At 39.9% G+C, this 27,609-nt stretch overlaps 1 long non-coding RNA gene across 1 annotated transcript; it reads left to right on the top strand.

Moving 5' to 3' along the window:
• The first annotated feature begins 731 nt into the window (after positions 1-731).
• Positions 732-3,596, top strand: LOC132122617 (uncharacterized). The gene is made up of 3 exons (XR_009426407.1): positions 732-939; positions 1,102-1,187; positions 3,430-3,596. It is a non-coding gene; the product is annotated as an uncharacterized LOC132122617 (long non-coding RNA).
• Positions 3,597-27,609: the final 24,013 nt, after the last annotated feature.

The raw sequence follows: 27,609 nt of genomic DNA, 5'->3' as shown, positions 1-27,609 counted from the left end.
AATATAATTGGGCAACCCCATAGGTGGCGATGTACGCGCGCGAGTCGCCAATGAGCCAAGGGATGAAGAAGCCGTCAGGGCAAGTTGTGGTGGAGTGATGGTTGAGAGGTAAAGTACGAAAGGTGGAAATGTATAGTTTTATGATAGTATGTTTGCCATTGGTGGGATTGTTGAAAGATTTTTAATAGTTTACTAATTTTAAACAGTTTTACCCGATCATATGTTGAAGCAACGCGTTTTGCAACCAACCGCGGTGCACGTTCAGTTAGCAACAAACATAACATTTGATCCCAAATCAACTCCGATACACGTCACGTTAAACGCATAGCAAAATTTAAAAAATCAAATATTATTTTATGCTCTATAATTGTTAGAAATGTAAATGTATGCAATACTATAAATCCATAAAATTCCAAACCCTTGTGACCTAAAGACATGCATGTGCACATTATGCAGAAAGTTTTTCGCTCAGCCTTGTGCAATATAGAGAACAATCATAATAATAATGATATTTATTGCCTTTTGCTATGAAAGGGACATTTTCTTGAACATTTCTTAATGAAGACATTGTAATTTAAAAATAAAAACTAGCATCCTGCATCTTTGATTGCCAGATTCATCATAACACGCATAAATATAAACAAAAAGACTCAAGATATAGCTCTTTAAAAAAACCTGTGTGTGTGATAATGTCATATAGTTAGTTAAAAATTGCTTTGATTTATAGGGATTTAATTGAGTGACTTTACCATTTGTTTTAATGATGTTTATTTACAGTGCAATCTATTCTGCTTACCCGACTCATGCAGACTTCTGTCCTGATGTTTGGCTGTAGTCCTTCCATCATCCACTCTTCTGCAACCGGTCTATTTATGGAGACCACCATGATCTAATCTATACAGATCTAGTTGTCTCTTCTCCCACAAACTCCTCTTTCAGGTATATATTTTTTGTTGTTGTTTGTTGTTGTTGTTTCAACAACGTTGACTGTATTTTTGTATACCAAAACAACTAGGGGGTGTCGACAAACTTCCATTGAGTACCATTAGACCACTCAAGAAGAATTACCTCATATAACCAAGATTTAATGTTGTAAAGCAGATTTTGAGTGGATCTCCTTCATTCTGCCGCCAGCTCACCAGAACCTCAGGATGCACCAGCTGTGGATATTACAGGCCAAACTTTGGGTGAGGATCTTTCTCCCACTGTTCACCACCAAACCTCTTCCTATATGTAAACAGTTGTTTAGCACACTGTTGTCTATATTTGAATGGTTAATTTTTAGGCTGCAACCAATTATCTTAATCAAATAATGTTTTAGATTAATTTGATAAAATGTCACATTTTATTTTCTTTATATATTAAAAAGGCAAGTTATTCCACAACATTTCCAGTCTTCAGAGAATGCAAATTGAAGAACAAATATGTTTGGAATGTAGGATATGTGATAGACCATGAAAAAAATAAAACATAAATTATAAAATAAAGTTTGTCCGGAGTTGAAAAGCAGAAGCCAGTTTAACCTAATTAATTTTTTTTTTTTTTTAAAGTAAAGAAAACAAAAGGACAAACTTTTACTACTCATAGGTAGGCTATGTTCACACCTTCACTGTTTGGGAGTAACAACCGCATCTAAAGTGAAGTAAAGTGAAGTGACATTCAGCCAAGTATGGTGACCCATACTCAGAATTTGTGCTCTGCATTTAACCCATCCGAAATGCACACACACAGAGCAGTGAACACACACACACACTGTGAGCACACACCCGGAGCAGTGGGCAGCCATTTATGCTGCGGCGCCCGGGGAGCAGTTGGGGGTTCGATGCCTTGCTCAAGGGCACCTAAGTCGTGGTATTGAGGGTGGAGAGAGAACTGTACATGCACTCCCCCCACTCACAATTCCTGCCGGCCCGGGACTCGAACTCACAACCTTTCGATTGGGAGTCCGACTCTCTAACCATTAGGCCACGACTTACATATGTGAGTCTCAATGTTCTCTACACACAACTGCTTACAATAGTGTTTCGATTGCTGTCTGTGTGAACAAGTAACTATATGAACAAGTAACTAAAGTCAAGCAGTATTTAAATTGTATTTATTTACAGAGGTATATGAAGTCACACTTGTCTGTTTGTGAAGATGTTGTGCAGCGCAAATCCATGAATGAATGTTCTGAAGTGAGTTAAACTTCAACAGATATCCCCTGCTCAGGGTGTAGGGAGCAATGAACACTTTGTAGGGACCATGTCAATGGGAACACAGGTTAGGCACGGAGCTCTCTTCTAACAAGCTGATTATCTGAATCAAAAAGAGAGACTTACAAAAATATGTGGAGCTGGTGGGCACGAGGACTGGAATTGAGAACCGCTGCTCTAATTAAAGCAAAGTAGTATAGTAAAGTATTATCAAAGATGGCGACATCCATACAACTAAAAGTCTTATCACAGTTGATAAGAAAATGCTTCAGTAAAGAAATATTGTTTGCAGTTTGCTCTGACAGATGCTTTGACAGATGTGTGTGGACCTGAGTCATGTTTCTCCAGAGCACAACTTACATTTGATGGTAGAGTCCTTGTCTCATTTTGGAAATAATTGAAGAGAATAGGAGTGCAATGATTCTGACTAAAATTTACATTGTACTAAAATATTTATTTTAAATGTAGGTTTAATATTCTATGTTATATTTATGAGAGCATTAAATGGGGTATACATGTAATTACTACAGTTACTACTCGTAAAACAATTGCTATGTTAATTTACTATATTCAGAATATACGTGTATATTAACGTGAATAGATGTTCCCCATAACAGTGAACATTTAATGGGTGTTTTGTTTTTAGGATTTTTAATATGTTTTATGCTTTAAAATGGCAAGCAAAGAGTTTTTTGTTTTACAATGTCATGTTTGTATTTTAACCCTTTTTTTGGCTAATGTGTAGCACAACTTACATAAATACATTCATTATATTTGTTTTCTTTGACTTCAGTTTTCACATTGTTTGGAGGACAAAATCGGAAAGGATGTAGGGGCCCACAGTTTGGGCACACATACACAGTTCAGCTTTGGGTTTGTTGCTCTTTGCTATTTAATGTATGGTAGTCAGAACTTTGTTCAGTTTTATTCATTACTGTCAGCTTTCACAGCAATACTGCTAAATGAGCAATTATCTCTATCAAACATGGACCTTAAAGGGATGGTTCACCCAAAAACATTATTCAAATAAATATTGTGACAATCATGTTCATGAATCTGATTTCAGTGGCACAGCTGTGTAGTATCTAGTAAAGAGGTTGCTGACAGTATTGTGCGCATTGTACATGATGTTCACTGCCCAGTATTGTATTATTGTTTACACAGTAAGTTTTCAGTAACATTATTTCCTTATAAAATGCTTTAACATTTTTTTTCCTCTTCTTTTCTCCACCAGACACCCTAGGACAACATCCTTAGCACAGATCTACCTATAGCCCTCCATCATTCCCACATCCATCTTGCAACAGTTTCATTAAGTGCAGTCCATAACCAGTTCACGGTCTACACCTTGTCCATTGCAAATGTTATGGATTATTCTAATAGAGATCTTTCTATTATTTTTTTGAGACTTTGAGACGTTATTATGTACTCTGTTATGTTGTGAATAAAGTCAACCCCCCCCCCCCACCTCGATGCTTTCAGCAGTTAATACATTAAAGTGTGTCCTTAATGTTTTATTATTTAAAGATTGTTTTAAAGTTTATTACAGGCTCAGTTTATTTTTTTTCACTAGAAAATAAAGTGTTGTTATTACCTGTCATAATCAAGTATGAGACTTTTGTCAGTATCATTAATTCTGAGGCAATATGAATCAAATTAACATTTGTATAGGGTTTTCATCCGAAGGCTTCCTCATTCAGTTAAACATCAAGGGTTTTCTTTGCCTTTGTCACCTTTAACTTTCTCATTGGAAATTGTGAGCATCATTATTTGGAAGAAAATAAGAATATGAAAATGGCTTTGGATTTCAATGTATTGCATGGAATCAAAGAACCACACAAACCTTTGACCTTCATACAGACATGGTATAAATTAAAGTGTTACTCAAATTATCAAGCTTGTAATGTTAAAAATACACTTTACTGCTGTCTAGAAATTCTAAACAGCAGTCAAGTGTGGTAGGCTACAAGGTTTAATTTGTGCTTTCTACAAGATGACAGATAAGTAATATTAACCAATGATATCGCAAGTAAAATTACAGTTAGCTTGAAACGAGTCACTTTAAATAAGAAACTGGGCTGACATTTTTTGCATGTATTTTTGTCTACGGAGGGATCAAGCAAACAAAGGTTGTGCATGATCGGCTGCAAAAGATAGTTCGTGTGTATGTGTGTTTATAGTTATGGTTGTATTTGTATTTGATTATAAATACATGTGTCTAGTTGGACGCGAGCTGGCGCGATGCAACGCAATAAGATAATCACTGATATCGCCTACACACAAGCGGGCGAATTGACAAATCCCCGTCAGGAAAATGATTCCTCGTTATATTTCTGGCATAGCTCTTTGCAACAACGGTCGCGTCTGTGTGACATGGTAGTGCTTCAAAAACTCTAGTTTTCCTCGTTTATCTGCTTGCTCCGATCGGCGCTGCGTGGCAGCACGTAATTTCAAATGTTGAAAATTCATCGTATAGACGTCGTGTATAGAAGTTTTGTTTAGCTCTTGACTCGCCGAAGTATACTATATATAGTGTCCCTTTAATTTTTTTTTTAGTACTGTGTGATAACTTAAATATGTTGTCAGTACTATTAAAATAAGATCAAATTGAATGGTATTTAGGAGATTATAGTTTTTGCATGACTTATTTCGCATTCAGCTAGACAACCCTGTCCTAGCTGTTATCATAGCCTAGGCTTTTTATTAAAAAGGAAAACAGCAAGGGACCATGGAAAACGACTGTTGCAGGTGTATTATGGTATTATTTTTTTTTTTTTTGGAAGCGGGGCAACTCAAGAATGTTGGGCACACAAGTACTGTGGCTCTTTTGCCACATGGCCAAGATGGCCAAGCCAACATCAAAGTAAGTTCACTAACTTTTAATTCTAGTTTATTAATGAGATCTGACCCGGTAATAATAACATATGTTGGTTTAGCTTGTCAGTGTGAATGAAATGTGTATTTATTTGTCCGATCTCGCCTCGAAACGCGGCTGTCATGTGACTTTTTTTTTCCTTCGCGATGTCAAATATTGCATTTTGCACACATACACGGCTCAAAAAACCCTGGATTTTGCTCTTGTTGTGTTCTAATGGGTGGTTTGTGTGCATTCGGAGTAATATTGTATTTTAAGAAGCTCTTAAGAAATATATAAATGACTTTACCATGTTGTGCAGCGCCGGATCAATCTATGTGACTTTCTGTAGCGCGGTTAAGTTGGTTTTGTTTTCGATATTCGTGACACATTCAGCGGTAAACGCCAATAACTCCAAAACGAATTGCCCTAAAAAAATCTAAACAGTGTGACCGCCAAAAGGGCAAAGCTGATCATGTTTCACAGCATTCTTTTTCTATATTTTCCCTCGATATAGTAAGCACAGCCCCGTGCAAGCCGTCGCAATGTGCAGAAAGCCGGGAGAGAACGCTCTCAGCAGAGCCCTCAGTTAGGGACCGTGGGGAAAGTGCAAACTTTCTTCGTTTTTTGCTATAGCTCAGTAGGCGGTGTTTTTGTAATAATTGTTTGGTTAAAGGGCATATAGACATGATAACAGTGTCAATCAATAGTGGGGAACCGTGGACGTTTTTCACAACCTCTTTTTTGCCCCTACTGGTAGAAAAGGGAATTGCATGTCCAAATTTAACCTTTTTGTAATAACTTTCTACAGCAGGGAGACAGAGACATTAAACTACTGTCAATCAATAGAGGGAGAGAGTGGAAATTTTTCACAACCTTTAATTTTACCCCAAGTGGCTGATTAGGGAACTGCATGTCCAAAATTAACCTTCTTTTTGTAATAACTTTCTACAGCAGTGAGACAGAGACATGAAACCAATGTCAATCAATAGAGGGGGACAGTGGACATTTTTCACAACCTTTCTTTTTGCCCCTACTGGTAGAAAAGGGAATTGCATGTCCAAATTTAACCTTCTTTTTGTAATATCTTTCTACAGCAGGGAGACAGAGACATGAAACCACTGTCAATCAATACAGGGAGAGAGTGGACATTTTTCACAACCTTTCATTTTACCCCAAAAGGCTGATTAGGGAACTGCATGTCCAAAATTAACCTTCTTTTTGTAATAACTTTCTACAGCAGTGAGACAGAGACATGAAACCAGTGTCAATCAATAGTGAGGGACAGTGGACATTTTTCACAACCTTTCCTTTTACCCCTACTGGTAGAAAAGGGAATTCCATGTCCAAAATTAACCTTATTTTTGTAATAACGTTCTACAGCAGGGACACAGAGACATGAAACCAGTTCAAATCAATAAAGGGAGAGAGTGGACATTTTTAACAACCTTTAATTTTACCCCTAGTGGCGGATTAGGGAATTGCATGTCCAAAATTAACTGCCTTTTTGTAATAACTTTCTTAAGCAGGGAGACAGAGACATGAAACCAGTGCGAATCAGTAGAGAGAGAGAGAGTGGAAATTTTTCACTTCATTTCATTTTACCCCAAGTGGCTGATTAGGGAATTGCATGTCCAAAATACCCTTTTTGTAATAACTTTCTACAGCAGGGAGACAGAGACATGAATCCAGAGTCAAATCAGTGGAGAGAGAGAGTGGACATTTTTCACAACCTTTTTACCCCTACTGGTAGAAAAGGGAATTGAGTGTCCAAAATTAACCTTCTTTTGTAATAACGTTCTACAGCAGGGACACAGAGACATGAAACCAGTTCAAATCAATAGAGGGAGAGAGAGGACATTTTTCACAACCTTTCTTTTTACCCCTACTGTTAGAAGAGGGAATTGCATGTCCAAAATTAACCTTCTTTTTGTAATAACTTTCTACAGCAGTGAGACAGATACTGTCGGGTCTCGGGGCTAATCACCTGTCTTTTTGGTGTGGGTGTGTGTGTTGGGATGGTGACAGCTCACCACGTCTGCCTGTTTGTGTTTTCCCCGCCTCCCTTGTTCCCCGTTGTTAACCATAATTGCTCGCCACCTGTTCTCTATGTCCTTCTAATTTTTTCCCCTTTATTATTCCCTGTGTTTCTCTGTCTATTGTCAGACTGTTGTTATTCGTTCCAATAGCTCCGATCATCTAGCAGTTCTTTGTACTCACCCTGTCGTGTCTTGTCCTCAGGCTCCAGTGTGTTTGGCTTATTTCTCTGCTCTAGTTCTTACAAGGCCAGAGCTCCTAGTAGCTTCAGCTGTTCATCCCGTCACTACGAGTGAATCCTGTGAAACGTGACTCATCTGCTGTTCATCCTGTCACTACGAGTGAATCCTGTGAAACGTGACTCATCTGCTGTTCATCCTGTCACTGCGAGTGAAACCTGTGGAGCGTGACTCTTTCTTCTCTGTCTCCGCTTTGTGAATAAAGCCTTGAGTTTACCCGCACCTGAATCCAGCCTGCTTTCTCCTGACAGAACAGTCTGACCATATTATGGATTCAGCGGGATCTGGTCCGCTTCGCGCGGCTCTCGCTCAACAGGGAGTGTTGATCGGGCAGCATGCCACTCAGCTCAACACCACCGCGCGGGATGTGGAAGTTCTCAGTGCCCGAGTCTCCGAACTCCTCACACGGGTGGACGATCTTCAGCAAGAGGCAACGAGCCGGGGTCCCGTTCCTCACACCGGTATGTCACACGAGTCTGAACCCCATGCCAACAATCCGCCGGTCTACGATGGCGATCCTAACGCCTGTCAAGCGTTTCTCTCCCAATGCTCGCTGGTGTTTTCTCTGCAGCCCCGGCGTTACGCTAATGAAGAGACCAAGGTGGCTTACGTCCTTACACTCCTCTCGGGCCGTGCCCGCGAATGGGGTATCGCCGTTTGGAGATCGCGGGCTCCCTGTTGTGCCACTTTCGCGGTTTTCAGTCAAGAGATGGCCAAATTGTTTGATCGCTCTGCTCAGGGTGACGAGGCGGCGGCCCAGTTATCACGACTGTCTCAGGGGAGGAGCTCCGTGACTGACTATGCTATCCAGTTCCAGACTTTAGCTGCGGCATGCGGATGGAATGAGAGAGCGCTGCGCGCTCGTTTTCTTGAGGGGTTGGATTTCGCCATTTCGGATGAGCTCGCGGCCATAGAGCTCCCGCGGGAATTGGATAGGCTCATTAGTCTCGCGCTCCGCATTGAGGGTCGTCTCAGTCGGCGCCGCAAACAACGGCAAACACCCGCCCCGTGGCGCCACCTAGAGTTCTCTTCAGCCAGTTTAGTCAGCCGACAGCCCTCGGAGGAGGAGCCCATGCAGTTGGGTCGTCTACGGCTTACACCACGGCAGAAGCAGGAGCGTCTGTTGTCGGGGGCGTGTCTATACTGCGGCAAGGGAGGCCACTTCGCCCTTCAGTGCCCATTAAAGGGCCAGGGTCCACCAGTGAGGCGGAGCGTCCTGGTGGGCACGGTTCTCAGCTCAAGCTCTCCTGCAACACGCACTCAGCTGCCGTTCCAACTCTCCTTCCAGAGTCATTCACACACTGGACTCGCCCTTGTGGACTCAGGGGCTGAGGGGAACTTCCTTGATGCTGCCTCTGCTCAACGTTGGAAGATCCCGCTTGTTCCTTTGGCTAGCCCCGTTTCAGCATGGTCATTAGCTGGCCGTCCCCTTACCACCATCACCCATGTCACTCCCAAGATAGACCTCCATATTGCTGGCAGTCATCATGAGCGGATTGAACTGTTTATTATTGATTCCCCTAAGGCTCCTTTAGTTCTGGGACACCCATGGTTGCACAAGCACAATCCCCACATTGATTGGGTCTATAATTCTGTTTTAGCCTGGAGTCAGTCTTGTCACGTGTCATGTTTGGGTGCTGCTTTTTGTCCTGTCTCTGTGTCTTGTGTTCCTCAGGAGGATCCCTCTGACCTGACTGGTGTTCCGGCGGAGTACCATGATCTTCGGGCGGTCTTCAGTAGGGCCCGGGCCACCTCGCTACCTCCGCATCGCCCCTACGACTGTGCCATTGATCTCCTCCCGGGCTCTTCTCCGCCTAAGGGTCGTTTATATTCCCTTTCAGGTCCAGAGAGAGAGGCCATGGACAAGTACATACGTGAGTCACTTCAGGCTGGGCTCATCCGCCATTCCTCCTCTCCCGCTGGTGCAGGGTTTTTCTTTGTTCAGAAGAAGGACGGCTCCCTGCGCCCTTGTATTGATTACAGAGGTTTGAATGACATTACTATCAAGAACAGGTACGCCGTACCTTTAATGTCTTCTGCTTTTGAATTGTTACAGGGAGCTCGGGTCTTCACCAAGTTAGACCTGCGCAACGCCTACCACTTGGTGCGCATTCGGGAGGGGGATGAGTGGAAGACGGCATTTAACACCCCTTCGGGACACTACGAGTACTTGGTTCTTCCGTTTGGTCTGACCAATGCTCCAGCCGTTTTCCAGGGACTCGTCAACAGCGTGTTGGGTGACATGATTAATCAATTTGTCTTTGTGTATTTGGATGATATTTTGATTTTTTCTTCTTCTCTCCAATTACACACCCAGCATGTCAGACGGGTTCTCCAGCGGTTACTAGAGAACCAGTTGTTTGTCAAGGCGGAGAAGTGCGAATTCCACGCTGAGTCTGTTACGTTCCTTGGCCATATTATTTCTACGGAGGGGATCAAGCCTGATCCCGCTAAGATTGAAGCTGTTGCCCAGTGGCCGGTCCCTGACTCCCGGAAGGCTCTGCAGCGTTTCCCAGGTTTTGCCAACTTCTACCGGCATTACATCCGGAATTTTGGTCAGATCGCTGCACCGCTGACAGCCTTAACCTCCACTAAGGTGTCTTTCAGGTGGAACCGGGAAGCGCAGGTAGCCTTTGACATTTTAAAGTCCCGTTTTGTCTCTGCACCTATTCTGATGGTTCCAGATCCGGAGGCCCAGTTCATTGTCGAGGTTGATGCTTCTGACGTTGGGTTTGGCGCAGTTCTATCTCAGCGTTCCCTCCATGATGGGAAGGTTCATCCTTGTGCATTCTTCTCTCATCGTCTCAGCCCTGCAGAACGTAACTATGACATCGGCAACAGAGAGCTGCTGGCGGTACGATTGGCCTTGGGTGAGTGGCGTCATTGGTTGGAGGGGTCAGCGCAGCCCTTCTTGGTCTGGACGGATCACAAGAACCTTGAATACATCCGTTCGGCCAAGAGGCTGAGCTCGCGTCAGGCCCGCTGGGCGCTCTTCTTTGCCAGATTCAATTTCACCCTCTCGTACCGGCCGGGATCAAAGAACACCAAGCCTGATGCCCTCTCTCGCCTGTTCGGTGCTCCGGGGGGGGAGTTTGCGGCCGAGGCCATCCTTCCTGAGGGGGTGGTGGTCGGGGCTCTTTCGTGGGGTATCGAGCAGCGAGTTGAGGAGGCCGGTCGAGGGGTGCAGGTGCCGGGAGAGTGTCCGGCGGGCAGGTTGCTGGTGCCGGCTGCGCTGCGCTCTGAGGTCCTTGAGTGGGGTCACTCATCCAGGTTAGTCTGCCATCCAGGTATTCGGAGAACGTTGTCTGCCATCCGACAGCGTTTTTGGTGGCCTACTATGGCCGCAGATGTTAGACAGTTTGTGTTGGCCTGCCCCACATGTGCCCAAAGTAAGCCTGTCAATCGCCCTCCTGATGGTCTACTGCATCCTCTCCCTATCCCTTCCCGTCCTTGGTCACACATTGCCCTTGATTTCGTCTCTGGGCTTCCTCCGTCGAAGGGAAACACTGTAATTCTCACGGTGGTGGATCGCTTTTCCAAAGCGGTTCATTTTATTCCCCTGCCCAAGCTACCCTCCGCCCGGGAGACCGCCCAACTGGTGGTGGATCACGTCTTCCGTCTCCACGGGTTACCGGTGGATGTGGTTTCTGATAGGGGTCCCCAGTTCGTCTCCCGGTTCTGGAGGGAATTTTGTAGACAGATTGGGGCCTCTGCTAGTCTGTCATCTGGTTTTCATCCTCAGACCAATGGGCAGTGTGAGCGGGCCAACCAGGATCTAGGAAGAATGCTCCGCTGTCTAGCATCCAACAATCCGAGTTCCTGGTGTCAGCAGCTCTCCTGGGCAGAATACGCCCACAACACCCTTCCTGCGGCCGCGTCAGGTATGTCCCCTTTTGAGTGTGCTCTTGGTTATAATCCACCTCTGTTCCCATCACAGGAACCCGACGCAGCGGTTCCATCCGCCCTGGCTTTCGTCCAGCGCTGCCGTCGCACCTGGGAGAGAGTCAGGAGGATTTTGGTCCAAGCCTCTGACAGAACCAAGGCTGCAGCTGATCGTCGCCGGTCCTCTCCTCCTACCTATGTGTGTGGTCAACGGGTTTGGCTCTCTACCAAGGATCTGCCTCTCCGGGCGCCTTCTCGTAAGCTGGCACCTAGATTCATTGGGCCTTTCCGCATCACCAAGGTGGTTAGTCCGGTGGCGATCAGGCTCAAGCTCCCTCCTACTCTTGGTCGGGTTCACCCGGTGTTTCATGTTTCCAGGGTCAAGCCTGTGTTCTCTTCCCCCCTTAATCCTGCTTGCAATCGCCCCACCCCCCCACCCCCTCGTCTTGTGGATGGATCTCCTACCTATACGGTTAAGAGATTACTCGATGAGCGGCGCCGCGGCAGGGGGTTTCAGTATCTTGTGGACTGGGAGGGGTATGGTCCAGAGGAGAGGTGTTGGGTGCCGTCCCGGGACATTCTGGACCGTTCGTTGATTGAGGACTTCCGGCGGCATCGAGGTAGGCCCCTTCCTAGAGCGCCAGGTGACGCTCCTGGGAGGGGGGGTACTGTCGGGTCTCGGGGCTAATCACCTGTCTTTTTGGTGTGGGTGTGTGTGTTGGGATGGTGACAGCTCACCACGTCTGCCTGTTTGTGTTTTCCCCGCCTCCCTTGTTCCCCGTTGTTAACCATAATTGCTCGCCACCTGTTCTCTATGTCCTTCTAATTTTTTCCCCTTTATTATTCCCTGTGTTTCTCTGTCTATTGTCAGACTGTTGTTATTCGTTCCAATAGCTCCGATCATCTAGCAGTTCTTTGTACTCACCCTGTCGTGTCTTGTCCTCAGGCTCCAGTGTGTTTGGCTTATTTCTCTGCTCTAGTTCTTACAAGGCCAGAGCTCCTAGTAGCTTCAGCTGTTCATCCCGTCACTACGAGTGAATCCTGTGAAACGTGACTCATCTGCTGTTCATCCTGTCACTACGAGTGAATCCTGTGAAACGTGACTCATCTGCTGTTCATCCTGTCACTGCGAGTGAAACCTGTGGAGCGTGACTCTTTCTTCTCTGTCTCCGCTTTGTGAATAAAGCCTTGAGTTTACCCGCACCTGAATCCAGCCTGCTTTCTCCTGACAGATACATGAAACCAGTGTCAATCAATAGAGGGGGGCAGTGGACATTTTTCACAACCTTTCTTTTTACCCCTGCTGGTAGAAAAGGGAACTCGATGTCCAAAATTAACCTTCTTTTTGTAATAACTTTCTACAGCAGGGAGACAGAGACATGAAACCAGTGTCAATCAATAGAGGGGGACAGTGGACATTTTTCACAACCTTTCTTTTTACCCCTACTGGTAGAAAAGGGACTTGCATGTCCAAAATTAACTTCCTTTTTGTAATAACTTTCTATAGCAGTGAGACAGAGACATGAAACCAGTGTGAATCAATAGAGGGAGACAGTGGACATTTTTCACAACCTTTTTTTTACCCCTACCGGTAGAAAAGGGAATTGCACGTCCAACTGTAACTTTCTTTTTGTAATAACTTTCTACAGCAGGGAGACAGAGACATGAAACCAGTGTCAATCAATAGACGGGGACAGTGGACATTTTTCACAACCTTTCTTTTTACCCCTACTGGTAGAAAAGGGAATTGGATGTCCAAAATTAACCTTCTTTTTGTAATCACTTTCTACAGCAGGGAGACAGAGACATGAAACCAGTGTCAATCAATAGAGGGGGACAGTGGACATTTTTCACAACCTTTCTTTTTACCCCTACTGGTAAAAAAGGGAATCGCATGTCCAATTAACCTTCGTTTTGTAATAACTTTCTACAGCAGTGAGACAGAGACATGAAACCTGTGTCAGTCAATAAAGGGGACCAGTGGACATTTTTCACAACCTTGCTTTTTGCCCCTACTGGTAGAAAAGGGAATTGCATGTCCAAAATTAGCTTCCTTTTTGTAATAACTTTCTATAGCAGTGAGACAGAGACATGAAACCAGTGTAAATCAATAGAGGGGGACAGTGGACATTTTTCACAACCTTTTTTTTTACCCTTACTGGTAGAAAATAGAATTGCATGTCCAAATTTAACTTTCTTTTTGTAATAACTTTCTACAACAGGGAGACAGAGACATGAAACCACTGTCAATCAATAGAAGGAGAGAGTGGACATTTTTCACAACCTTTCTTTTTACCCCTACTGGTAGAAAAGGGAATTGGATGTCCAAAATTAGCTTTCTTTTTGTAATAACTTTCTACAGCAGGGAGACAGAGACATGAAACCAGTGTCAATCAATAGAGGGGGACAGTGGACATTTTTCACAACCTTTCTTTTTAGCCCTACTGGTAAAAAGGGAATCGCATGTCCAAATTTAACCTTCTTTTTGTAATAACTTTCTACAGCAGTGAGACAGAGACATGAAACCTGTGTCAATCAATAAAGGGGGACAGTAGACATTTTTCACAACCTTGCTTTTTGTCCCTACTGGTAGAAAAGGGAATTGCATGTCCAAATTTAACTTTCTTTTTGTAATAACTTTCTACAGCAGGGAGACAGAGACATGAAACCAGTGTCTATCAATAGAGGGAGACAGTGGACATTTTTCACAACCTTTCATTTTACCCAAGTGGCTGATTAGGGAACTGCATGTCCAAAATTAACCTTCTTTTTGTAATAACTTTCTACAGCAGTGAGACAGAGACATGAAACCAGTGTCAATCAATAGAGGGGGAAAGTGGACATTTTTCACAACCTTTCTTTTTACCCCTACTGGTAGAACCCCTACTGGTAGAAAAGGGAATTGCATGTCCAAATGTAACCTTCTTTTTGTAATAACTTTCTACAGCAGGGAGACAGAGACATGAAACCAGTGTCAATCAATAGAGGGGGACAGTGGACATTTTTCACAACCTTTCATTTTACCCCTACTGGTAGAAAAGGGAATTGGATGTCCAAAATTAACCTTCTTTTTGTAATCACTTTCTACAGCAGGGAGACAGAGACATGAAACCAGTGTCAATCAATAGAGGGGGACAGTGGACATTTTTCACAACCTTTCTTTTTACCCCTACTGGTAGGAAAGAAAAATGACTTTTCTTCAACAGTTTTGTTTCAACATACCGGTTGATCAAAACATACTTTAACATTACGACAGAAATTTTTATTTAGTTTTATTCATTTACTTTTAGTAGTTTTTTTATTTTTTTTGCAACACAACATTATTTGTATTTATTTATTTATTATCTATAATACATTTATTTTATTAATCAATTTATTTATTATTATTTATTTATTATATATATATATATATATATATATATATATATATATATATATATATATATATATATATACATTACTCTTTTTTCTATTTTATTAAAAGGTTTTTAGAAGTAAATCAATAACTATTAACATTTTACAATATCTAAAGTCTAACACATATAAAAGCTAAAAGCTATTGAATAAAAACCAAAAAAGAGCTTAATTGGAGAAAAACAGGTGTTTGGCAGTAACATTAAAGTTACACACAGATTTTAAGATTTTGAAATCATGTGCCTCAAACTTATGGGACATATCTAATCAAAATGTAGCTATGTAAGAGAAAGGGACACATTAATATTTCCTGTTCATAAATGTAGGGGTGTAGTTAAAATCAATCTCGGCCAATACAGCAAAACATTTGCAAATTTACAAATAAAATATGAAAGATAAACACACACACACACACACACACACACACACACACACACACACATATATATATATATATATATATATATATATATATATATATATATATATATATATATATATATTCGAACATCACTATTTAAAAAAAAAAAATCCAAAATTTGTTTTTAAAATAAAAAATTATTTAACATTTAAAAATTATTTTATAACATGACATTTAGAGGTTACGGTTCGGGGCAGCCACCAGCCATTGGAAAGTACCCAAAAAATTATAATTATGATACAGTTTTAAGTTTACTGATATTTTACATTTTATGGGGGGTTTAAATAAATAACACAAGGATCTTGGTAAATATCTAATGTTTGAATACTTAAATGCATTTTTCAATTGTTTTTTGGTTTTGGGACATTACTTGGCACCAATTCTGTGCTGCTCATATTCATATCAGACATTTTAGTTGACAGATGAAGGCTGTGATACTGTAGTTGTTCACTAGATGGATTCTAGAAGATACAATGACCAACAAATACATAAATTATGTTAGTATGTACTGTAAGTATAGTATTATTACTGCACTACTAGATCATTAAAATAATTTAAATAATGTTTTTACATAATTACAAGGTTTGGTAGTATTTTAAAAATAGGTCTAATTTGTTAACACTATTTAATGCATTACTATACATTAACTGAATATGAACAATATATATTTTTGGAGCATTTATCAATCTTTTAATGTTTTAATGTTACTTGATTTATTTTTTTTCATGTTGATCCACGGTACATTAACTGATGTTAACAGATACACAACTGAAAGTTAATAATGTATTTTTAGTATGTAATTATAGAATTAATACTATAAAACATATTGTTCAAGTTAACATGCACAGTTAAGTACTGTTAACATATTAAAGGAACATTCCACTTTTTTGGAAATGGGCTCATTCTCAAACTCCCAGTTCATACCATTTTTGAATCCATTCAGCCGATCTCAGGTTTTGAGACCAGCAGAATGGCATTCAGAAATGACCAAAGAGTATGGATATTTTTCCTATTTAAAACTTTCCTCTTTTGTAGTTATATTGTGTACTAAGACCGGTGGAAAATGTCAAGTTGTGATTTTCTAGGCCGATATGATTAAAAACTATACTCATTCCGGTGTAATAATCAGGGAATGGTGCAGCCATAACATGAGCGCAGCAGTCGCAGTGATATCACTGCAGTAAAACACAACTTATTAACTCTGGGGGAGTTGGAGAATGAGCATATTTCCAAAAAAAGGGGAGTGTTCCTTTAAACCTTATTGCAAACCATTATTAAAGGTTTATATTTTGTTGTCTGTGTGCATGGTGTTTAACCATTTCATTGCTGTAACCCCGTAACCTGCTGTAAACCAGACTGCCAAACGGTTAAAATCAATGCATGCACACCTCTTTCCCAATGACACTAGAGGATGGTGGTTGCACTAGTGACTTGGGCTCGTCATTGCAGCTTGAAGCATTTTGTACTTTAATTTAGTAATGGCATTTTCCACCAGGGAGATGTAAAAGCAGTGTCAGTTAATAGAGGCGGACAGTGATCAACTTACACAACCTCACATTTAATCCTTACTGTTGCACAAGGTAGTTGCATTTACAAATTGTACCTTATTTACATCCTGACAATTACGAAATTTATGTAATGCAGAATTATCCTGTTAATACTGTAAACTAATTTGAAACGACAACAGCCAACAGTACAATAGCCTTTTTGACTGAACTGGTATTTATGCACTGATCAAAAATTTATACTGATTTTAAAATTTACTGATTTTAACATTTATAAGGAGCTGATCAAAACAAAAACAACAACAAAAAAACATTCAAGAGTAAACAATATATATTAACACCTACACTTGTAAAGTACTTTTTACTTATAGAAAACACACAATCACTTTCTCGTCTTCCATTTTTGTACCTCTTTTTAATTCATTCCGAGACAGACAGAGTGGTACCATTTTTTACAGTTGCTGCACTGAATCTAGTGGAAATAATAATTGTCACAAGTAAACTTAATTTTTAATTATATTGAATATATGTTATGTTCGGGAAACCAGGGAAACACAGGAGACGAGAGATCCAAACGCACTGTGAGTTTAATGGGTAATCCAAATTCAGAATCCAAAAAGCAGGGGTCAAAACCAAAAATCCATCCAAACAAACAAACAGGAATAGGAATAGGAACAGGAATAGAACTTGAAACTTGGAAGGCGAGGAAACTGGGTGACGGAAAGAAAGGACTCCATGAAAACAAACAGAAACAGACCGGTTAATATAGGCAGGGTAATGACTATCAAGTGAAGACACCTGAGTGCAATTAACAGGAGTGCAATTACTGTGATGAAGGGACAAGGCTTTGTGGGAATTGTAGTGCCTGCGGTGAGGTGCCTATGGGGAAGTGAGACCACTAGTGGAGACTCAGGGAAACAGAGACCAGACAGCGTAACAACATATTAAGTTAAAAATAAACTGTAATTCATTCTTTTATTACTCCATTATTAAGATATTAATTGTAATTTCAGCTTAAAATCATCAAATTGAAATATAGACAATTGAACAAACAGTAAAAATAATAAAACCTTTTGATCTGTATTGACCTAATACAAAATACTACTTAATATTTGATGTAAAGTCATTTCTGTATTAACTGCATACTAATTATCGGCATAATAATTATCTATTTAGTTGAAATAATTTAACATTTCAGCTCTACAGATTGTATAATACCTCATCTTCATGGGGAAGTTGTGGCCTAGTCCCAACTGCTCCCCGGGCGCTGCAGCATAAATGGCTGCCCACTGCTCCGGTGTGTGTTCATGGTGTGTGCACTTTGGATGGGTTAAATGCAGAGCACAAATTCTGAGTATGGGTCACCATACTTGGCTGAATGTCATGTCACTTCACTAATTACTAATTTCTCAATGAAGGAGCCATGCTTCCAACTGGACACTCTTTTCCACACAGGGAGCAATGCTGTTTGGGGTTAAATACTGAAAATACAATATCACAAATCAAAGTTTTATTTTAACCATTTGGTCAGACAGACAGACAGACCGACCAGTGTATCGACAAACAGATAGACAGACAGACATACACTAACCTGAAGGATTATTAGGAACACCATACTAATACTGTGTTTGACCCCCTTTCGCCTTCAGAACTGCCTTAATTCTATGTTGCATTGATTCAATAAGGTGCTGAAAGCATTCTTTAGAAATGTTGGCCCATATTGATAGGATAGCATCTTAGAGATTTGTGGGATGCACATACAGGGCACGAAGCTCCCGTTCCACCACATCCCAAAGATGCTCTATTAGGTTGAGATCTGGTGACTTTGGGGCCATTTTAGTACAGTGAACTCATTGTCATGTTCAAGAAACCAATTTGAAATGATTTGAGCTTTGTGACATTGTGCATTATCCTGCTGGAAGTAACCAGCAGTGGATGGGTACATGGTGGTCATAAAGGGTGGACATGGTCAGAAACAATGCTCAGGTAGGTCGTGGCATTTAAACGATGCCCAATTGGCACTAAGGGGCCTAAAGTGTGCCAAGAAAACATCCCCCACACCATTACACCAACACCACCAGCCTGCACAGTGGTAACAAGGCATGATGGATCCATGTTCTCATTCTGTTTATGCCAAATTCTGACTCTACCATCTAAATAAATCTAAATACCATCATAAATATAAAATAGGTACATATAACAGTGTTCTTTATAAGTGGATAGCATGTTCTATCCACTAAATCAGAAAGATGTATTTTAATGTTGTCTCATAACATTTTTTTTCAGGTACCTTTATTTGTAATTGCATAGACATAAAACCATACATTGTTGACAAGGATTGTGCTATATGTAGTGAAGTGAAGTAAAGCAACATGATGGTGAAGTATAATAATAACAAATACTTGGAATTTGTGGAGTTTATCCCATCCACATGCACCTGGCATATACTTTGTATATTTACACAAAACCGCTGTCATTGTGTCAACAGTGTATGGTTTATGTCTATCCTTTATGTTTTTGTAAGCATAATGAACTCTTAACTCTACTTATCACAATTTGTTAGTTTGGACTTAGTCTGTCTTTCATACTTTGTCATCTGACCTATATTTTGTCTCACATTTTGATTACATAAGTTCACCTGTGGTGTTGCTAATTATTTCATTTGTTCTGTCTAGTTACGTTCTTGTCCTTTTAGTTTGACTTTGTCGGGTAATGTTTTTGACCTCATGACTGCTATCTGTGGATACCCTTTTCCTATGTCATGTGGAATAAATACCTTCTGAATCTTCTCCTATGTGCACCTTTTTCTACAACCTAGCTTCAGTGTGAAACTACAAAATATAAGGTTCTTTAAAAGTTTAAGTATCTTAAGAACTACCATCACCATGTTTCAAGTGAAAACACTTTATTAGTAATATGTAGTAACCAAACCACAATCAAATAAAATAACTATTCACTCATGCAAATTAAATACATGTAATTAATTAAAATAATTAGTAACACTATATTTCAGGGTCTATTAACCAGTTGCTTATAAGTATGCATATTTATAGAATATTAGCCATTTATTAGTAGTAAGCACATATTAAAAGAGGTGTAAAATACTTGAGTCATTTTACTTGATTACTGTACTTAAGGATTATTTTGGGGGATTTGTACTTTACTCAAATACATTTTAAACTGACTACTTGTACTTTTACTCGTTTACATTTCTGTGGAAAAAAACAGTGCTTTTTACTCCTTACAATTTTATTTAATCTTGACAAGTACATTATATTTTTATTTTATCTTATGCACATTAAATATGGTAAACAGAAAGTCAAACGTGTGTGCCTGACGTGGGAACTAATAATCATTGTTGTCATGCATCAAACACACACATTTCTACTTTAATTATTACTTTTGTCAGGTAAATGTCTGGCTTCAAAAGTTCACCATCAAATCTGAGGGAGCATATTGAGGTAGCAAAGTTGCGTTTCCCCCACAAAAAAAGTTTATTCCTTATTTGTTCTGTTTTGATAGAGCCATTAGCTATGATAAACTGAATGCACAAAATAGTGCAAATAAAATCTGTGATGAGAATTTAAATACTATTAATATTTTTGTGGGATTTTTTTCTCATTAATCTAATTAGTCACAAATAACAATTTATCAATATTTGCTAGGAAAAACTACTGTATAAATGCCCAAAATAAAAATTGTAAAGATTAATTGTCCTTTTAGACAGTGACGCTGAATAGACAACACAAATAAAGTGGACTTTAAAAATTTTGTATGTATTAATTCTATGACTCTCCTCATTAATTGAACACATTCTTGTTTTCTGTTTGAATATATTTCTAGCCTCTCTATCACATCTTGCTCTTCTGTCACAGTCTTGTGTCTTTCTGTCACTGTTTTCTGTGAGTGTTGTGTTTGTTTGGTGCCATGTGCTCTCTCCTGTCTTTTTTTGACCCCACCCATCTTGTTACCTCATTATTGTTTAGTTGCTCCACCTGTGTTTCTCAATTGCTCCCGGACTCATTACCTTCACTCTGCACAGCTGTTTCATCCACTCACACACTTACACACACACCTGGTGCCCATTGTCAATGAGTATATATTCTCCACTCTCACACCACTCTGTCAGGCTGTATTAATTGTGTAATGTAAATTGTGATTTGTAAGTGTTCCTGGATACTCGTGTTTTTGCATCTTGGCTGCGTCTGCTCTTGTCTCCGTGATTTGTTTCTGTTTTGTTTTGCCTTGTTGGCCTTTTAGTTCTCATTTATTAAAAAGTAATTTCTTCCCTGCACTTGGACCCAGACCCTGTTCTATCCACTGCTCCGTTTCTACAACGCCCTGACATCTTCAAAGGGATAGTTCACCCATAAATGAAAATTCTATCACCATTTACTGACCTCTGTCATCCCAGATTTTTATGACTTTCTTTCTTCACATGAAAACAAGCAAAAAAATTGTATTTTTATTTTGAACATGCAATTCTCTAATCAGCCACTGAAAGGTTAAAATGAAAGGTTGTGAAAAATGTCCACTCTCTCCCTCTATTGATTGACACTGGTTTCATGTCTCTATCTTCCTGCTGTAGAAAGTTACTACAAAAATAATTCTTCAGGACATCTGAACTCCATTGTGAAGCCTCAGAATATAATGCACGAGTCATACGAAAAAATATCCATTCTCTCTCTATATAGATTGACAGTGGTTTCATGTCTCTGTGTCCCTGCTGTAGAAAGTTATTACAAAGAGAATGTTAATTTTGGACATACAATTCCCTTTTATACCAGTAGGGTTAAAAAGAAAGGTTGTGAAAAATGTCCACTGTCCCCCTCTATAGATTGACACTGGTTTCATGTCTCTGTCTCCCTGCTTAAGAAAGTTATTACAAAAAGAAGGTTAATTTTGGACATGCAATTCCCTTTCCTACCAGTAGGGGTAAAATGAAAGGTTGTGAAAAATGTCCACTGTCCCCCTCTATAGATTGACACTGGTTTCATGTCTCTGTCTCCCTGCTTAAAAAAAGTTATTACAAAAAGAAGGTTAATTTTTGTACATGCAATTCCCTTTCCTACCAGTGGGGGTAAAAAGAAAGGTTATGAAAAATGTCCACTCTCTCCCTCTATTGATTGACAGTGGTTTCATGTCTCTGTCTCCCTGCTGTAGAAAGTTATTACAAAAAGAAAGTTAAATTTGGACATGCAATTCTATTTTCTACCAGTAAGGGTAAAAAAAAGGTTGTGAAAAATGTCCACTGTCCCCCTCTATTGATTCACACTGGTTTCATGTCTCTGTCTCACTGCTATAGAAAGTTATTACAAAAAGGAAGTTAATTTTGGACATGCAATTCCCTTTTCTACCAGTAGGGGTAAAAAGAAAGGTTGTGAAAAATGTCCACTGTCCCCCTCTATTGATTGACACTGGTTTCATGTCTCTGACTCACTGATGTAGAAAGTTATTACAAAAAGAAGGTTAATTTTGGACATGCAGTTCCCTAATCAGCCACTTGGGGTAAAATGAAAGGTTGTGAAAAATGTCCACTGTCTCCCTCTATTGATAGACACTGGTTTCATGTCTCTGTCTCCCTGCTGTAGAAAGTTATTACAAAAAAAAAGGTTAATTTTGGACATCCAATTCCCTTTTCTACCAGTAGGGGTAAAAAGAAAGGTTGTGAAAAATGTCCACTCTCTCCTTCTATTGATTGACAGTGGTTTCACGTCTCTGTCTCCCTGCTGTAGAAAGTTATTACAAAAAGAAAGTTAAATTTGGACATGCAATTCTATTTTCTACCAGTAAGGGTAAAAAAAAGGTGGTGAAAAATGTCCACTGTCACCCTCTATTGATTCACACTGGTTTCATGTCTCTGTCTCACTGCTATAGAAAGTTATTACAAAAAGGAAGTTAATTTTGGACATGCAATTCCCTTTTCTACCAGTAGGGGCAAAAAGCAAGGTTGTGAAAAATGTCCACTGGTCCCCTTTATTGATTGACACAGGTTTCATGTCTCTGTCTCACTGCTGTAGAAAGTTATTACAAAAAGAATGGTAAATTTGGACATGTAATTCCCTTTTCTACCAGTAGGGGTAAAAAGAAAGGTTGTGAAAAATGTCCACTGTCCCCCTCTATTGATTGACACTGGTTTCATGTCTCTGACTCACTGATGTAGAAAGTTATTACAAAAAGAAGGTTAATTTTGGACATGCAGTTCCCTAATCAGCCACTTGGGGTAAAATGAAAGGTTGTGAAAAATGTCCACTGTCTCCCTATATTGATAGACACTGGTTTCATGTCTCTGTCTCCCTGCTGTAGAAAGTTATTACAAAAAAAAGGTTAATTTTGGACATCCAATTCCCTTTTCTACCAGTAGGGGTAAAAAGAAAGGTTGTGAAAAATGTCCACTCTCTCCTTCTATTGATTGACAGTGGTTTCACGTCTCTGTCTCCCTGCTGTAGAAAGTTATTACAAAAAGAAAGTTAAATTTGGACATGCAATTCTATTTTCTACCAGTAAGGGTAAAAAAAAGGTGGTGAAAAATGTCCACTCTCTCCTTCTATTGATTGACAGTGGTTTCACGTCTCTGTCTCCCTGCTGTAGAAAGTTATTAGAAAAAGAAAGTTAAATTTGGACATGCAATTCTATTTTCTACCAGTAAGGGTAAAAAAAAGGTGGTGAAAAATGTCCACTGTCACCCTCTATTAATTCACACTGGTTTCATGTCTCTGTCTCACTGCTATAGAAAGTTATTACAAAAAGGAAGTTAATTTTGGACATGCAATTCCCTTTTCTACCAGAAGGGGCAAAAAGCAAGGTTGTGAAAAATGTCCACTGGTCCCCTTTATTGATTGACACAGGTTTCATGTCTCTGTCTCACTGCTGTAGAAAGTTATTACAAAACGAAAGTTAAATTGGACATGCGATTCCCTTTTTTACCAGTAGGGGTAAAAAGAAAGGTTGTGAAAAATGTCCACTCTCTCGTTCTATTGATTGACAGTGGTTTCATGTCTCTGTCTCCCTGCTGTAGAAAGTTATTACAAAAAGAAAGTTAATTTTGGACATGCAGTTCCCTTTTCTACCAGCAGGGGTAAAAAGAAAGGTTTTGAAAAATGTCCACTGTCCCCCACTATTGATTGACACTGGTTTCATGTATCTGTCTCTTTGCTGTAGAAAGTTATTACAAAACGAAGGTTAATTTTGGACATGCAATTCCCTTATCAGCCACTTGGGGTAAAATCAAAGGATGTGAAAAATATCAACTCTCTCCTTCTATTGATTGACACTGGTTTCATGTGTCTGTCTTCCTGCTGTAGAAAGTTATTAGAAAAAGAAGTTTAATTTTGGACATGCAATTCCTTTTCCTAGCAGTAGGGGTAAAAAGAAAGGTTGTGAAAAATGTCCACTCTCTCCCTCTATTGATTGAAACTGGTTTCATGTCTCTGTCTCACTGCTGCAGAAAGTTATTACAAAAAGAAGGTTAATTTTGGACATGCAATTCCCTAATCAGCCACTTGGGGTAAAATGAAAGGATGTGAAAAATATCCACTCTCTCCTTCTATTGATTAACACTGGTTTAATGTGTCTATCTTCCTGCTGTAGAAAGTTATTACAAAAAGGAGGATAATTTTGGACATGCAATTCCCTTATCAGCCACTTGGGGTAAAATGAAAGGTTGTGAAAAATGTCAACTCTCCCCCTCTACTGATTGACACTTGTTTCATGTCTCTGTCTCCCTGCTGTAGAAAGTTATTACAAAAAGGATATTTTTAACATGCAATTCCCTAATCAGCTACTAGGAGTAAAATGAAAGGTTGTGAAAAATGTCCACTCTTTCCCTCTATTGATTGACACTGGTTTCATGTCTCTGTGTCCCTGCTGTAGAAAGTTATTACAAAAAGAAGGTTAATTTAGGACACGCAATTCCCTTTTCTACCAGTAGGGGTAAAAATAAAGGTTATGAAAAACGTCCACTGTCCCACTCTATTGATTGACACTGGTTTCAGGTCTCTGTCTCACTTCTGTAGAAAGTTATTACATAAAGAAGCTTAATTTTGGACATGCAATTCCCTAATCAGCCACTTGGGGTAAAATGAAAGGAAGTGAAAAATGTCCACTCTCTCCTTCTATTGATTCACACTGGTTTCATGTCTCTATCTTCCTGCTGTAGAAATTTATTACAAAAAGAATGTTAATTTTGGACATGCAATTCCCTTTTCTACCAGTAGGAGTAAAAAGAAAGGTTGTGAAAAATGTCCACTGTCCCCTTTATTGATTGACACGGGTCTCATGTCTCTATCTTCCTGCTGAAGAAAGTTACTACAAAAAGAAGGTTTTTCTACCAGTAGCGGTAAAAAGAAAGGTTTTGAAAAATGTCCACTCTCTCCCTCTATTGATTCGAACTGGTTTCATGTCTTTGTGTCACTGCTGTAGAAAGTAATTACAAAAAGAAGCTTCATTTTGGACATGCAATTCCCTTTTCTACCAATAGGGGTAAAAAAAAAGGTTGTGAAAAATGTCCACTGTCCCCCACTATTGATTGACGCTGGTTTCATGTATCTGTCTCACTGCCGTAGAAAGTTATTACAAAAAAAGGTTAATTTTGGACATGCAATTCCCTAATCAGCCACTTGGGGTAAAATAAAAGGATGTGAAAAATATCCACTCTCTCTCTCTATAGATTGACAGTGGTTTCATGTCTCTGTGTCCCTGCTGTAGAAAGTTATTACAAAGAGAAGGTTAATTTTGGACATACAATTCCCTTTTATACCAGTAGGGGTAAAAAGAAAGGTTGTGAAAAATGTCCACTGTCCCCCTCTATAGATTGACACTGGTTTCATGTCTCTGTCTCCCTGCTTAGGAATGTTATAACAAAAAGAAGGTTAATTTTGGACATGCAATTCACTAATCAGCCACTTGGGGTAAAATGAAAGGATGTGAAAAATGTCCACTCTCTCCCTCTATTGAGTGATACTGGTTTCATCTCTATATCTTCCTGCCGAAGAAAGTTATTACAAAAATAATGTTATTTTTGGACATGCAATTCCCTATTCAGTCACTTGGGGTAAAGAAAGAAAATTGTGAAAAATGTCCACTCTCTCCCTCTATTGATTGACACTGGTTTCATGTTTCTGTGTCCCTGCTGTAGAAAGTTATTACAAAGAGAAGGTTAATTTTGGACATGCAATTCCCTAATCAGCCACTCGGGGTAAAATTAAAGTATGTGAAAAATATCCACTCTCTCCCTCTATTGATTGACACTGGTTTCATGTCTCTATCTTCCTGCTGTAGAAAGTTATTACAAAAAGAAGGTTAATTTTGGACATGCAATTCCCTTTTCTACCAGTAGTGGTAAAAAGAAAGGTTGTTAAAAATGTCCACTGTCCCCCACTTTTGATTGACACTGGTTTCATGTCTAAATGCCCTTTAACTAAAAAGCTATTACAAAAACACATACTGAGCTATAGCAAAAAACGAAGAAAGTTTGCACTTTCCCCACGGTCCCTAACTGAAGGCTCTGCTGAGAGCGTTCCCTCCCGGCTTTCTGCACATTGCGACGGCTAGTACGGGGCCGTGCTTATTATATCGAGGGAAAATATAGTAAAAGAAGGATGTGAAACATGATCAACTTTGCCCTTTTGGCGGTCACACTGCTCAGATTTTTTTAGGGCAATTCGTTTTGGAGTTATTGGCGTTTACCGCTGAATGTGTCACGAATATCGAAAACAAAACCAACTTGACCCCGCTCTTTCAGTCGGGTATTTCGACATATTTTGTATTTATTTGCTGTCGGTACATAAGCAAGAAGACTTTTCTCTGCTTGCTCCCTGAACACCAGAACACCACGGTGCTGAATTGAGCTCTTTCGCTTTTCGCTCTTTTTTTCTGTTTATTGAAACTGCGATTTGTATTTGTTCGTTCAGGTGCAGGAGGACGTGAACGTCCTGAAGGAGAGCTCGGTTCAGTGTTGCTGTTCGTGAGACGCGGCTCTCTCGTGCAGACCGAACACAGCGCGAGTCACCAGCTGCTCAGTTCAGCTTTCCCGCATCACGGGGCTGAAGCCAACTTGATGTGTTGAATGCTCGGAGCACGTTATAAAACGTATTCTTAAAATACACATTTCTGTTTTAATAAATGCTCATATTAAATCATACCATAACACATAAGTAGGTACAAAAATAATCAGTGATGCATATGTGACTACTATTTTGGTCGCAGTGTAGTTCCCTGCTTTGTTGTGCAGCGCCGATCATTCGCTGTGACCTTCAGCCTGACAGAGAAAATCTCACAAGCACATATAAACACTCATTTTCATGTGTATAATATATTCTTCTAATTGTTTTGTGCCATTTCGCTGCAGTGTTTTAATGTGAAAGGCTGTAAATTCTCTATGTGGACTTCAAGTGTTCAGAGAAATACATTGCGAGCTCGCGGCCAGTTGGGTGCCGCGAATATATCATGTTATTACTTTAAACAGTTCAGAAACATCTGAATTTAGCTCTTGATGTGTTCTAACGGGTAGATTGCGTGCAATCGCCGATATAATTTAATTTAAAAAGGTCTTAAATAAGAATAAATTCGCTCGTTGTGAGCTCCGTGGAGACTGAGCTGCCTGAGCTGACCAGCCGTGATTCTTCTCTCGTCTTTCTGACTGCTCTCTGCCCAGAAATCAATTATTAATGAGCCCTGACCCCTGTAATAATCAGATATGTTGGTTTAGCTTGTCAGTTTGAGGGAAATTGTATTATTTACTTGTATTGACCGATTTAAAAGTGAAATGAAACCTTAGAACGGGTATTGCAACTGTAGGGGCGCGATTTTTCTCAGACAATGTAAGTCTATGGGTAATGTATTAAACATTTAAAAATTAATTAAAAAAAAACTTTAAGTCTGATCACTCTGAAAAGATATAGCACACACCACCGCTCTATCCCGCAGGTGTCTGCCGAGTTTGGGGCTTGTGGCTTTAAAGCCCTAGGAGGAGAAGCGTTTAGAATTTTTTAGTCTCAGAAAAATAATAATAAAAAGAAGAAGTTTAAATAGCATAACAGTATGTTGGCTTTGCCAAGCCAAC

Source organism: Carassius carassius, chromosome 40 (genome assembly GCF_963082965.1).
Source record: "Carassius carassius chromosome 40, fCarCar2.1, whole genome shotgun sequence".
Lineage (NCBI taxonomy): Eukaryota > Metazoa > Chordata > Actinopteri > Cypriniformes > Cyprinidae > Carassius > Carassius carassius.
This window is presented reverse-complemented; position numbering and strand designations above follow the sequence as displayed.